General features: G+C 46.6%; 1 protein-coding gene across 26 annotated transcripts in view; it reads left to right on the top strand.

Moving 5' to 3' along the window:
• Positions 1-52: 52 nt before the first annotated feature.
• Positions 53-15,066, top strand: part of KYAT1 (kynurenine aminotransferase 1) — a 29,052-nt gene continuing 14,038 nt past the window's right edge. For 4 of the 26 annotated variants that reach the window (XM_072741555.1, XM_026009459.2, XM_072741612.1 and 1 more), the window contains exon 1: positions 123-288. The gene's annotated coding sequence lies outside the window, so the exon portion shown is untranslated. Of the gene's footprint in view, positions 289-1,896; positions 1,960-2,345; positions 2,617-15,066 lie in introns of those variants that run through there. The other 22 variants (XM_072741549.1, XM_072741586.1, XM_072741618.1 and 19 more) reach the window with 16 other exon arrangements.

Raw genomic sequence — 15,066 nt, forward strand, 5'->3', positions numbered from 1 at the left:
TCCGCCCCGGAAGTGACGTCACCACCGGCGCGAGCGCGGCGGCTAGGGAGTCGCCATCTTTTTGATGGGAACTCTCTTTGCCTCTTCACACCCTCGGCTTCCAGGTGGCGCCATGTTGGTTTGGGGCGGAAGTAGCCTAGATCGGGCTCGGCCCTCTTAAGGGGACAGGGACAGCTGTAACCTTCGGGGCGAGCTGGGGGACAAGCGGGGAAGCCGGCACGGCGAGAGTAAGTAGCCGGTGCCTGCGCGTTGCTGCCCCGAGGCCGGGTGCCGAGGCCGGAGGACCTGGTAAGCGGTTCCGCGCTCGTTTGTGCCGGAATACTCGCTGCGTTTGATGCTGCTGGTACCGCGGAGTGGCTGCGCCGAAATCCTAACCCAGCCTGGAGCCTCCCGCGGGGATAAATTGCGCGCGCTTGACACCGACCCACACTCGGACGGTCCTCTCTGCAGTCACATGCCGCACCCCCAGCCCCGCGATAGTGTCAGTGGAGAGGAAGAAATCCGAGGCAGCTCGGCCATTAGCGGGCAGAGCCGGGGCTGGAACCGATACCCTCTCCATGGAGCCCGAGCCCGAGCCCGAGCCCTCGCAGGTCCCACGCTGACAATAGTAACGGCAATCCCGTTGAGAAATAATCCATACCGTGGAATGCGGTGCAGCCACTAAAACGAAAAATGTTTCATATGCACTAACATGGAACCACTTCCAGGATACCTTAGTTGAAACAAGGAAGGGCCAAAGAGCTGAGATGATCAGCACTACAGTTTGTGGAATAGAGCGTGTGTGAGAGTGCGTGTCTGCAGGTGTGCACACCTGCCGGCTGGTAGGATGCACAAGTGGTTAACTGTGGTGGCCTCGGACAGGAGAGCTGGAGCCCTGAGGACCCAGGCCACGGGGGAGAATTGATTGATTGATTGATTGATTGATTGGTTGGTGGTGGAGATATAAAGGCTCGCCATCCATCAAGCCTTGAGCCAGTGCCTGGGTTCAGCCCTCCTGCTGGAAGGTCTGATTTTCCCCTGTCATGAGAGGAGGGAATAAGGCTCAGAGATTAGGGACTTTAGTAATGTCTCATGGCCAGGAAGGAGAGAAGCTGGAATTTGACCTCTGGAGGGTTTTACACTAATGACCAGGGTCTCCTTATCCCACTTCCCACTGAGAAGCTTTTTTGTTATCAGCCGTGTGACACCCACCATGGGGTCTGGCACACAGTCAGCATCCAGTAACTGTGTATTGTCTGTTTACTGATTGAACAGATAGAACAGATCAGAGGGAGACATATAGAATGAAGAGAGGAACCACTGGAGGCCAGAGCCCAGACTAGAGTTCAAGGCTTGCCCGTTTCCAGCCTCAAGACTGTGAACCTGGCACATCCCTCCCTGAGCCTCCATGTCCTCACCAGAGAACTAGCAAGCAGGACTACAGCTGCCATTGGTGCTCCCATCTACTTTGTGTTTTACATGCAGATTAGCCCCCATTTTACAGATCAGTAAGTGAAGCATAGAGAAATTAAGGAAGTTGCCCAAAGGGGGTCCCCACAAGACCCGACTCCCCAACTAACTGAGAGGTTGCTGGGCTCTGGGGTCTCCCTCAGCTTCCAGAGATCATCAGCACTAATGCTTTAGGAGATCTACAGTCCTAGTTGAGCCTCCAGAGGCTGAGGATCTGGTGGAAAACAGGACAGACACACCGTTCCTGCTCTTGAAGTCTAGTGAGGGAGACAGACAACTCAGCAGTTAGCATCTGTGATGGGCAATTAACATCTCTGATGAGTCCTGTGGTCCCTGGAAGCTCAGACCTTGGGAGCACAATGGCAGGAACATCTGGCTCAGCCCTGGTGGAGTCAGAGAGGGCTTCTCCAAGTAGGTGACTTTTCATCTGTGTCTGAAAAATGTGTAGGATATCTGGAAGGAGGAATGATGAGGCTGGAGACCCAAGCAGAGGTGTGCTCATCCCTTAAGGTAACCAACATGATAAGAGACCATGCATGTAAGAAATGTTCAGTCTGGCTTCTGCATGAATCACTTCTTCCCCCTGGAGAATGCCTTCCCATGCCAACATCTGTGGCTTTCCACCCTCCACTCCACACTTAACTTTTGTGCATCTCCGAAGAGTAGGACTTCCCGATTTTATAATCCAGGTGGGGGCGATAAAGAACACAGGAAAGTTAATAACAAGGAAGAACTTTACTGACACGTTCACCTCTCACCTGGACACCCCCATCCCCACCCCCACACCTGAATTCCTTCCCACTCCAGATTGGCAGCCAACTTGCTGTAGCAGGAACTCTGCCCTTATGAATAAAGGTGCTGGTACAGGAAGTTTCTGTCTATCCGGCTGTTTATGCTCACATGGGTTCTCAGATTGCCAGGTGTTGGGCATGACCTCTTTCCCTGATTCTGTAGCCAGCAGGCCAAAGTCACTCTAGCTACCTATTGTGGGAGAGGAATCACTGCCACTCCTGTCCCCACAGATGTAGGGCCACATCCTATGTGGCACTGCCAGCTCCTTGAAAAGATCAGCAAATGCTCATCCTACTTCCTCATTCCTGGACAGTGGTATAAGCTTTGGATTTGCAGCTGAGGTCTTTCTGTGCTTTTCTGGGACTCTGACTTTGGGTAAGTCATTTCCCTGCTATGAACCTTAGTTTCTCCATCTGTAAAACTGACACGACTCTCTTTAATATTCTTGCCGGGCATTAAATATATAAATTCATATATTCCTCCTCCCCCCATGTGTAAAACTGCCTTAAAGAGTGATATTTCGATTTTGGGACTGGATCCTGTGCCAGGAGGAATAAGGAGTGAGCTACCTACTTTGTGTCTCACTCAGGGTCTCTACCCACCAAGCCCCGTGGCCTGGAAACCAGAAGTCATTTCTTTCTCCTTTGCCAATTCCCAAGTCAAGGGAAACTGTGTATAAGTCACTATACTTCTTAGATCTCTCCAGACAAGATGTTGCCTCCCTTCGGGAAAACCATCAACTCAAGTTTTCATGAAACCTTTGTCTTATACAGACTCTCTGTTTTTAGATTGAAAAAAAAAAAGAGGAAAAAAAGAAAAACCAGGCAAGAGACTTTGTTGTCCTGCTTGGTTAACTAAGTTTTGTGGAAAGGATTGGGTTTTTTGTGTTGTTGTTGTTTTGTTTTTGTTTTTGTTTTTTTTTAGATTAGTGTTTGTTTGAGAGTGAACAACCACAGTAGAGGGAAGGAGCAGAGGGAGAGGGAAAAGCAGACTTCCCACTGAGCAGGCAGCTCAACACTGGGCTTGATCCCAGGACCCTGAGATCATGACCTGAGCTGAAAGGCAGACGCTCAACCAACTGACCCACCCAGGTGCCCCATGTTAACAGCTTCTTAGTGACAGGTTCCTGTGGGCCGAGACCTGTACTGAATGCTTTCTGTGAATGACTGCATCATTGTTACACCTTTGTACAGAGTAGGAAGCTGAGCCTGAGCTTGCAACATGGCACAACCAAGGTCCCATAGCTGGTTCAGAGTGGAGCTTGGGATCATTCTGTCCATGTCCATGCTTTCATTTTCTGGGCTGTTGTGTATCTGGCTGGTCTTGCCTGGGCATGGTCCCCCTCCCAAGGCCGCTTCTCCAGAGGCACTATGGTTTGTGTTTTCTCGGTATTTGGAGACCCCTGATATTTGGAGACCCCTGATATTTGAGCTCAGGAGATCCTAAATATCCTTCCAGACCGGATAGCTCTGCCTAGTAAAGAACTGACTTGCCCCGAATACCAAGTGTACCCCTTTTGAGAAACGCTAAAACCAACTCTCCATATTGCATAGAATTGGTTTAGGTGGCATGGGGCCAGGCTGCAAAGCCAAAATGCCCTTGCCTGCCCTTGCAAGCTGCCATGTGTATTAGAAGCCCAAAGGGGCATGGCTCCAGTCCCCAAGGGCTGCTGGTCTGCAGTCTGCAGCCAGGGGAGCTGATAGAGGCAGCAGCACCCACGTCCTGAAAGAGGGATGTTGGGGGAAAGACTTTGGACTGCTGGAGCCAGGCAAACCAGGATTTGAATCCCAGCTCAGGCTCTCAGCTGAGTAAGCTTTGTTTTTTCTCCTCTGATCAAAATAGGGATGATAATGCCTTCTTAGTAGATTGTTTTGAAGATTAAGGAATTTAACACAGGGGTCAGATGTATAGTAAGTGCTCTCTGAGTTCAGAAGGCCCAGGTGGACACAGAGGCAGAGAGGAGGCAGAGCTGGGACTAGGCATGCCAGGCAGGGGCACAGGTGTCTATCCAAAAGCAAACGAGGGGTGCCTGCCTGGCTCCGGTGGTAGAGCATGCAACTCTTGTTGATCTCAGAGTATATTTAAGCCCTATGTTGGGCATGGAACCTACTTAAAATTAAAAATTAAAAAAACGGCACCTGGGTGGCTCAGTTGGTTAAGCCTTTGACTCTTGATTTTAGTTCAGCTCATGATCTCAGGGTCGTGGGATCAAGCCCCACACTGGGCTCTGCACTGGGCGTGGAGCCTGCATGAGATTCTCTCTGTCCCTCTCCCTCTGCCATCCCCCCCACCTCCTCTCCCTATCTCTAAAAAAAAAATAAAAAACAAAAGCAAGTGATTTGTATGTTCGGAAGAGGAGAGAATGTGTGGGAGCTGCAAAATGTACATTCAGGCCAACTCTAAAAGCTGCTTGGGAAGGTTAGTCCAATGGGAGGTGTAGCTGACATCAGCCTGCCAGGGGCTTGTCATGAGGCATTTCCCTAGAGGTCATTCACCTGCTGGCCAAGAAGGTGGCCCAGTAGCTGCGGAGGCTAATGGAGGTGTGTGTTTTTGGGGAGGGCACTAATCACTGGCAGCTGGCCCCTGGCCTGGCAGTATGGAAGCCTGAGACCTTAGATGCCTGGGGAGCTACCCTGGAAGGTGTCCTCAAGGTCATCTGGTGCCTATCCACTCTCCCTCCAGGCGGCCTGGCTTCCAAGAGCTGCCACAGGGCCCACAGTGCCCACACTGCAGTACTCTGGCTAATATTGGAGGAATAACAATAACAGTGATGATATTTGTGAAACACAGACTCTTTCTGGGCACCACACTAAGTGATTTTCATGTGTCATCTCATTGACTTCTCACGACAACTCTATGAGGTGGCTGCTATCATTATTCCGATTCAGAAATGGTTCTCAGAAAGCTTTAATAATTTGGGGTGCCTGGGTGGCTCAGTCCATTAAGCATCTGTCTGCCTTAGTCTGGGGTCATGATCCCAGTCTGTTTGCCCCTCTCCCTCTGCCTCTCCCCCAGCTCATGCTTTCTTTCTCTTGCTCTCTTTTATTAAATAAAATAAAATAAAATCTTTTTTTTTTAAAAAAAGCTTTAATAATATGCTAAAATCTATACAGCTAGTAAATGGCTTCAGTCTAAGCCTGTTTGATCCTAAAGCCTCACAGCCCCACCCCCCAAAAAAGTATTGAAGTTTATAAGACTCCAACCCAATCCCAAAGGAAACCACAATTAATAACTTAGCAGTGTCCCTGGAGACAGCCTTATGTACAAACATATACATAATCAAGCAGTCCTTACTTTGCACAGCAGAACGAGTTTCAGGCACCAAGGTTCAGTTAAATAACACTAGTCCTCAACAACACTGTTCTAATTTCAGTTGTGATATTCTATTAACTATGAGTAATTGCATAAAGTACGAACTTTGCTACTCTGTAGTCCACAAATCCCTGTGGAAATAGCAGATGTACCTTGTGGTCGGTGACTAATCATCACTTCTTTCAAAGCCTGTCAGTGATTGGTCACCGTGCATGCTATTCAGTTGACACACAGACACTAAAGCTTGGAATTGTGTTGCCTCCTGCCTCCCAGTGATAAACCCATGCGGCAGGCTACAAAAATGGATAACCAGGAGAGGGAATTGGTCAACAAAGATGAAAGTGCTGCAAAGACATGCAAAGCGATAAGGCTGAATGGGAAGTTTGCATTGAACCTAAGTGGAATGATGAAAACAAAGAGTTGGCTGTGGGAAAGTTGACAGCCCAGTTGTTTGCTGTTCCAGAAACTCTAGATATGCAACCAGAGAAATTTAGTGAAGGTAGATTGACCAACACACAGAATGCACGCCTTTCTGACCAAAAGGATGAAGGCGTCCCAGAGGAAGGGATGCCAGCAAAAACATCACATCAAAGGAACACCCAGATCTACTTCACAACATTGAAAGTACAAGGCATGAAATATTTGAAGTTGATGTAAACTCAGAAAGGAGCTGGTTAACTCATGAATGCTAAGAACAGATGCTTGTTCCATATCCTGTTATGCTACTAGAAACCAAGCACTGGTCATGCTCCTCTGGATAATTTACCCCCAGGTTTATTGAATTATAATTGACAAATAAAATTGTCATACATACAAAGTGTACAACGTAATGAGGGGGTGCCTGAGTGGCTCGGTTGCTTAAGTGTCCAACTCTTGATTTCGGCTCAGCTCATGATCTCAGGGTCATGAGATCAAGCCCCACTTCAGATCTCTGCACTGGGCCTGGAGCCTGCTTAAGATTCTCTCACCCTTTGCTCCTCCCACCCCCTCTCCCTCCTGTAAAAAAAAGGTTTTTTTTAAGTGCACAGCATGATGATTTGATATGTGTAGACATTGTGAAATGACTCTCACTATCAATTAACATCCATCACGTTAGAGAGCTGTGTGTGTGTGTGAGAGAGAGAGAGAGAGAGAGAAGTTTAAGGTCTACTCTCCTAGCAAATTTAAATTCTGCAATATGGGCAACCCCAGTGGCTCAGTGGTTTAGCACCGCCGTCAGCCTGGGGTGTGATCCTGGAGACCAGGGATCAAGTCCCATGTCAGGCTCCCTGCGTGGAGCCTGCTTCTCCCTCTGCCTGTGTCTCTGCCTCTCTCTCTCTCTGTCTGTCTGTCATGAATGAATAAATAAAATCTTTAAAAAATAATAAAATAAAAAAATAACTATTTTTAAAAATCCCACATATAAATGATGCCACACAACCTTTGTCTGGCTTATTTCAACTGGCATTACACCCTCCAGATTCATTCATGGTGTAGCAAATGGCAGGCTTTCCTTTTTTTTTTTTTTTTAAGGCTGAATAACATTCCATTGTATACGTAGGCAGACCATGTTTTCTTTAGTCATCCCTCCATCAATGAACCTATAGGATGTTTTCATATCTTGACTATTGCGAATCATGCTGCAATGAACAGGGGAGTACAGATATCCTTTGAAATAGTGATTTCATTTCCTTTGGGTATCTACCCCAAAGATCATCCCTGATATTTTTTTAAAGTAGGCTCTGTGCCCAATGTGAGGCTCAAATGCATGACCCCAAGATCAAGTCGCACGTTCTACCGACTGAGCCAGCTAGGCACCCCATTGATATATATAATTTTAAATATTTATATATTTATTTATTTGAGAGAGCACACACCTGTATGCACAAGTAGGGGAAGGGCAAAGGCAAAGGGAGGAAGAATTTCAAGGAGACTCCCCCGACTAAACGCAGACTAGCCCCCACAGCCCTGAGATCAGGACCTGAGCCAAAATCAAGAGTCGGACATTTAGGGACACTTGGGTGGCTCAGTGTTTGAGTGTGTGCCTTTGGCTCAGGTCATGATCCTGGGGTTCTGGGATCAAGTCCCACATCAGGCTCCCCGTGGGGAGCCTGCTTCTCCCTCTGCCTATGTCTCTGCCTCTCTCTGTGTCTTTCATGAATAAATAAATAAATAAAATATTAAAAAAAAGAAGAGTCAGACATTTAGCTGATTAAGCCACACAGGCACCCCTCATTGACATATTTTTAAAAAGAAAGAAAACACATAATTCTTACTATTTTGTACTTATATTACATTAGTTATTGAGTAAATCTTAAATGTATTGCTTTTAGTTTTACTATTTTTTCTTTTTTCTTTTTTTAAAGATTTTATTTATTCATGAGAGACTTAGTTAGAGAGAGAGGCAGAAACAGAGGCAGAGGGAGAAGCAGGCTCTCTGCGGGGAGCCCGATGTGGAACTCAGTCCCAGGACTCAGGCATCATGCCCTGAACCAAAGGCAGATACTCAACCACTGAGCCACCCAGATGTTCCAGTTTTACTATTTTTTAATTTCTCTGTACATTTAAAACAAACCATTAGAGAGTTTTTAATGTTCTAACAGCAACTTCCCAAGGTCACAGAACAATCATAATTTTTTCCACTAATTATTAAGTTCTCTTTGAATGATTTTGGCTTACATGGTTATTTTTACAGCTCCTCATGATAATAGGGAGAGAGGACTGCCTGAATGTGTATGGGTATATGCACACACCAGGTATATGCACACCTCCAGGTATGTGCTGGAGCACACTGACACCTTCCCCCATGTGACACACAATGGAATGTCCCTCCATGGATAATAATCACGTTCCCCTTTGTTGCTCAAAACTCTGGTTCTTAGCTATAGCGACGAGGGAGTACTTCCTGCAGGGGTTCCCCTGGGAAGTGACTCATTTCTGAGAAATTAGAGAGTAAACTCTGGCCAGACTGACTTCTCAGCTCCTGGCATCTCGCAGTTCTCTTCCACTCCTGGGTCTTTGCACCATCCTCTCCGCCAGGCACACCTTTCCTGCTTTGGGACTCAGCTGGATGCCATATCCTCCAAGAGCCCTCCCAAACTGCCAGGTACCTGGGCAGGTGCCAAGAGCGCCTTCTAGTGTCCCATTGCATTAATTTGCAGGAGCTGCTGGGACAAAGTACCCCAAGCTGGATGGTTTTACACAACAGAAAGTTTTTCACCACAGTTCCAATGACTCAATGTCCAAAAGCAAGATGTCAGCAGGGTCATGCTTTCTCTGAAGGTTATAGAGGTGAATATGTCCCATGCTTTTCTCTTAGTTTGTAGTGTTTCCAACCAGCCATGGGGTTCCATGGCTTGTAGATCCCACCCTAAACTCCACCTCTGTCTTCACGTGGACTTTTGCCTGTGTGTCTGTGACTCTTCTCCCTTCCTCTTTTTTTTTTTAAGATTTTATTTATTTATGCATGAGAGACATAGAGAGAGAGGCAGAGACACAGGCAGAGGGAGAAGCAGGCTCCATGCTGGGAGCCCGACACAGGACTCGATCCTGAGTCTCCAGTATCAGGCCCTGGGCTGAAGGCGGCGCTAAACTGCTGAGTCATCGGGGCTGCCCCTCTTTTCCCTTCTAAGGACACCAGTCATATTGGATTAAAATCCATTCTATTCCAGCATGACCTCACCCTACATTGATTACCTCTACAAAGATCCTATTTCCATTCATAGGTACTAGGGGTCAGGACTTCAACATACACTATTGGAGGGCACAGTTCAAACCATAACACATGCCTTTGTACTTGTCAGGGAATATTTGCGGGATGAATGAAGGAGAGATTGCTTGGGGACATCTCTTCTTCCCTCTGCCCCCTCAGGGACTGACGGCTGGTGTGGTAGGGCCTGTCAGGCTTGGTCCCTATTGTAATCTCAACCCTAAGCCAGGGCTTGGCCCAAGAAGATACTCTGGAGAGGTGATTGAAGAATGTAAGGAGAAAGTGTCCCCACCTTTGGACAGATGGCTGATGGCCAGTGCTCTGAAATGCTTTGGAACACCCTCGGGGAAGAGGCTGGGCTGGGTTGGGGTTTAGGAAGGATTAGCTGGGTAGCTGCCCTGGTCAGGCTGAGCTTCTCTTTCTTTCTTTCTTTCTTTCTTTCTTTCTTTCTTTCTTTCTTTCTTTCTTTCTTTCTTTCCTTCTCTGTCTTTATTTAAGACTTTATTTGACAGAGAGAAAGAACATAAGCAGGGGGAGGGGCAGAGGGAGAGGGAGAAGCAGGCTCCCTGCTCAGCAGGAAGCCCGACTCAGGGCAAATTCCAGGACCCAGGGATCATAACCTGAGCCAAAGGCAGATTCTTAATCCACTGAGCCACCCAGGTGCCCCTAAACTTACTTCTTCTAAGCAGGTGCAAGCAACTATCTACTTCATGGAATCTTCTAGAGTGGGCAAGCCTAACTATTGTGTTAGAAATTATTTTCCTTATTTCTCCTATAATGAAATTGGAGCATTATAGTGATAGTTATGAAATTATGTGAACAGGTAAAGTTACATTGGACATTTGGTTTCCAGTCCCATGAGCAAGGAGCTTGGAAGTCATACTTCTATTTCACAAGCAGAACACTGAACAAACCAAAAAATCAACACCTCTTCTTCGATCCATTTGAAAAGTGAAGTCAAGGGGCAAACAGTTGCCCCCAAATTTAGGGAGACAAACCAGCAGAGGAGCTGTGACAGAAACTATATCTTGCAAAGCCCAGAGTATTTACTCTGGCCTCGTACAGAAAAAGTTCGCTGATGCTACTCTAGAAGAAGAATGGATATAAAGATACAACTAATAGGTAGACAGAACTGGCAAGTGTGGCTGGGGAATAGCAATGAAAAGGGACAGTGGCAGGACAGGACCTGGGACAGGTGGCCTCACATCTGATTTAACAGCGCCTTCTAGTACATGATAAAGACTTTGGATTCTATTCCTAGCACAAAGATTTAGGAAGAGAAAAGCAGCCTTGGGAATCCAGGAGCTGACCTGGCACCTACAGATAGGACTTGTGTTGAACATGAACAACTGCACAGAACATCATTATCTGACAAGGCCACACTGTGACCATAACAAATCCACACATGGAGAAAACACTCTGTAATCACGTCTGAACACAGATGAACATGAACATTGTCAAAGCCACAGGAAACCCAGCGCCCCCCCTCTCCTGGCACACATGGGTGGCTGCTCCTCCACCAGTTATAGCCAGCCTCACTCAAGCCTGCTCCCTATCCATAAGATTACTGTGGGGGCACCTGGGTGGCTCAGTCCGTTTAACATCCAACTCTTGATTTTGGGTCAGGTCATGATCTCAGGGTCCTGAGATCAAGCCCTGCCTTTGGGTTCTGCGCTCAGAGGGGAGTCTGCTTGTCCCTCTCCCGCAGCGCCTCCCCCCACTATCGAGTGTGCGCATGCTCTCCCTTGCATAAATTAATAAATAAAATCTTTAAAAAAAATGATTGGGGCACCAGGGTGGCTCAGTGGTTGAGCGTCTGCCTTTGGCTCAGGTTGTTATCCCAGGGTCCTGGGATCAAGTCCTGTATCAGCCCCGCCCCCCGCCCCGGGAGCCTGCTTCTTCCTCTGCCTGGGTCTCTGCCTCTTTCTCTCTGTGTCTCATGAATAAATAAATAAAATCTTAAAAACAAACAAAGAAACAAGGGATGCCTGGGTAGCTCTATGGTTTGGCGCCTGCCTTTGGCCCAGGGCCTGATCCTGGCATCACGAGATCGAGTCTCGTGTCAGGTTCCCCACAGGGAGCCTGCTTCTCCCTCTGCCTATGTCTCAGCCTCTCTCTCCTCTCTCTCTCTCTCTCTCTCTCTCTCTGTGTGTGTGTCTCTCATGAATAAATAAATTAAAACTTTTTTTAAAAAAATCTTAAAAAAAAAAAAAAAAAGAAAAGAAAACTAACAAGTCCTAAGTAGTCAAGCTTCCAGGGGATGGGGGCAGAGTCCCAGGGAGGCTGAGGACACCATTACCTGGGGATCCTGGGGTGGCTAGTTCAAAACCAAGCAGCCTCTTTCTCTCTCACTCCCCGCAGGGCAGAGGTGGGGTTTTCTCCACAGGCTACCCCTAGGGTGTGCATTCTCTCTATCTTTATCTCTTGATCTCTCCATCTCTGGCTCAGAAATGGAGAGATCCATCCACATCCTCAGGTCAGAGAGGTCCAGTTCAGCTCGTTCTTCCCTCTCCTGTAACCCTGCTTGCTCAATCAGTTACCAAACTTTCCAGACTTTCCTAAGAGATTGATAAGGAATAAGCGCCTTAGTGGGTTTTTCTTGAGTGCTTGCCCCACAGAGGAGCCACCATTTAGAACCGGTTTTTTTCGAATCACAGTCCCAGTGCACCTGGTAGCCTCCTTTGCCTCTCAGCTTACTGTTTTGACAAAGTCGGACCTACAGAAGAGGTGAAAGAACTGTGCAGTGGCCACAAGTCTGCCTAGCACCCAGATTCAGCTCTCCCTCACGTTGCACCACATTTGCCAACGCCTCTCTCTGCCCTGCCCTTGTATGTGAATGTCTTTGCTGAATCTTTTTTTTTTTACTTTTTTTTTTAAGATTTTGTTTATTTATTCATGAGAGACACAGACAGAGAGAGAGGGGCAGAGACACAGGCAGAGGGAGAAACAGGCTCCATGCAGGGAGCCCGATGTGGGACTCGATCCCAGGTCTCCAGGATCATGCCCTGGACCGAAGGCAGGCGCTAAACCTCTGAGCCACCCAGGGATCCCCCTTTGCTGAATCTTTTGAAAGCAAGTTGCAGACATCCTGACCCTTCACCTCTAAATACTTCACGTGCCTCCAAAGGATGGCATCCCCCCACATAAACACCCCTCATCATCAACCCCAAGGAAATTGGCCAGTGATTCAATCATGCCATCTCATGTACCGATTTCTCCAGCTGTGCCACAAATGTCTTTTGGGAACTTTCCCTGTTCTTGTCACCAATCCAGGATCCAGTTAAGGGTCACGTGTTGCATTTGCTTACTGAGTCTCTTTGACAGCCCCATCCTCCCAGGGCCCCCAAACCCTCACCTCTTTTTTTGTGTTCTGACCCCCTTGGAGAAGAGAGGGAAGGAAGGAAGGCTGGAAGGAAAAGTCTCAGACTGCAGTGCAATTCTCAGAAAATTTCAGCAAAACCAGTGGGAGTCCTTGGGAGTGCCCTGTCTTTCATACACTGACTAGAGGGGCCAGGGAAGCTCATTGAATCACCGCCTTAGTGTAAAGACCTGGGATGGATTTCTCAGCACAACTGTCTCCTCAATCAGGCTCCTGCCACTCAGAGAGACACATTATTGTGGCCACCACAAGGGTACTGCCTTAAAAAAAAAAAAAAAAAGTGGCGATTTTTATTTTATTTTACTTTATTTTTATTTTTTTAAGTTTATTTATTTATTATTCTTTTTTCTTTTTAAAGATTTTATTTATTTATTCATGAGAGACACACACAGAGAGAGAGAGAGGCAGAGACACAGGCAGAGGGAGAAACAGGCTCCATGCAGGGAGCCCGATACAGGACTCAACCCAGGGACTCCAGGATCACACCCTGGGCCTAAGGCAGGCCCTAAACTGCTGAGCCAGGGATCCGTGGTTGGCTTCTTTTAGCAAAATGTTGTCAGGGTGGTTCATCCATGTTACGGCAGGTGTTAGAAACTCATTCCCTTTTATTGCCAAATGACATTCCATCACATGGATTTACCACATTTTGTTGGTCAATTGATGTCAATCAACTAACAAGGCTTTAGGTTGCTTCCACTTTAGGCTATTATGAATAATGCTGTGGGATCCCTGGGTGGCTCAGTGGTTTAGAGCCTGCCTTTGGCTCAGGGTGTGACTCTGGAGTCCCTGGGTCGAGTCCTGTATTGGGCTCCCTGCATGGAGTCTGCTTCTCCCTCTGCCTGTGTCTCTGCCTCTCTCTGTGTCTCTCATGAATAAATAAAATCTTAAAAAAATAATAATGCTCCTGTAAATGCATGTACAACTCTTTGTATGGACACATGTTTTTCTTTCTCTGGGGTACATACCTAGGAGGGGAGTTACTGAGTCATATATTACATGTTTAACATTTGGAAGACCTGCCAGACTGTTGCAGAATAGTTGTGCCATTTTACCTTCCCAGAAGCAATGTCCCAGGATTCCAGTTTCTCAACATCCCTGAAGCATCTTTAAATGTTTGTAATTCTCTGATTTTTGTATTTGTTTTGTTTGTTTTTTCCTGGTGCCCAAGTGTATTTAGTGTACCCTCTGGCATTTGGGCCAAAGAAAGAGAAAGATGGCATTTGGGGGAGGGGTGGCAATGCAATTTATTTTTGGCATTTTGATCTTAAATGCAGCCACCTTGCTGAACTTTTTTTTTTGTTTTACTGGTTTGTGTATTTGTTTGAATTATTGTGTGTAGTTAACTGCCCCTCCCACCCACTCAGGCTTTCTCCCCCTACCCAAATAAATAAAATCTTTAAAAAAAATAAAACTAAAGGGAATTTGTTTTGCCATGTAAGTTTCTAGTTGATAAACTTTATATATCCTTGAAGCACTTGTAATTATCCCTGGTATTTCTTGTAGCCATCCGAAATGCACTTGTTGCCATTTGCCCAATGACTAAGGATGTTGAGCATCTTTTCATATGCCTGTCAGCCATTTATATATCTCCTTTGGAGAAATTCAGATTTATGATTCACAAATATTTACTCCCATACTTTAGTCTTTTTTTAAGCATTTATTTATTTACTTGAGAGAGAGAGCAAGTGCAAGTGAGAGAGAGAGAGCACAAGTGGAGCCAGGGTCAGAAAGGGACAGAGGAAGAGGGAGAAGCAGATTCCCCATTGAGCAGGGAGCCCTACATGGGGCTTGATCCCAGGACCCCAGGATCATGACCTGAGCCCAAGTCAGAGGCTTATCTGGCTGAGCCTCCCAGGCACCCCCCTCCTTTTATCTTTTCATTTTCTTGGCAGTATCCTTTGAGGCACAAAAGTTTTTAATGTTGGTGAAGTCTGCTGTATCTGCTTTTTCCTTTTGTTGCTTATGCCTTTGGTGTTGTATCTAAGAAATTGTTTTCTAATTCAAGATCACAAAGATATACTCCTGTTTTCTTCTGGGAGTTTTATAGTTTTAGCTCTTGTATTTAGGTCCATGATCCACTTTGAGTTTTTTTTTAATTTTTTTAATTTTTATTTATTTATGATAGTCACACAGAGAGAGAGAGAGGCAGAGACATAGGCAGAGGGAGAAGCAGGCTCCATGCACCGGGAGCCTGATGTGGGATTCGATCCTGGGTCTCCAGGATCGTGCCCTGGGCCAAAGGCAGGCACCAAGCCGCTGCACCACCCAGGGATCCCTTGAGTGAGTTTTGTATATGGTATGAGGTAGGGGTCCAAAATCATTCTTCTGCCTGTGGATATCTTTTTTTTTTTTTAAGATTTTATTTATTTATTCATGAGAGACAGAAAGAGAGAGAGAGAGAGGCGGAGACATAGACAGAGGGACCATTCAGGGACCCCGATGTGGG

Source organism: Vulpes vulpes, chromosome 2 (assembly GCF_048418805.1).
Source record: "Vulpes vulpes isolate BD-2025 chromosome 2, VulVul3, whole genome shotgun sequence".
Lineage (NCBI taxonomy): Eukaryota > Metazoa > Chordata > Mammalia > Carnivora > Canidae > Vulpes > Vulpes vulpes.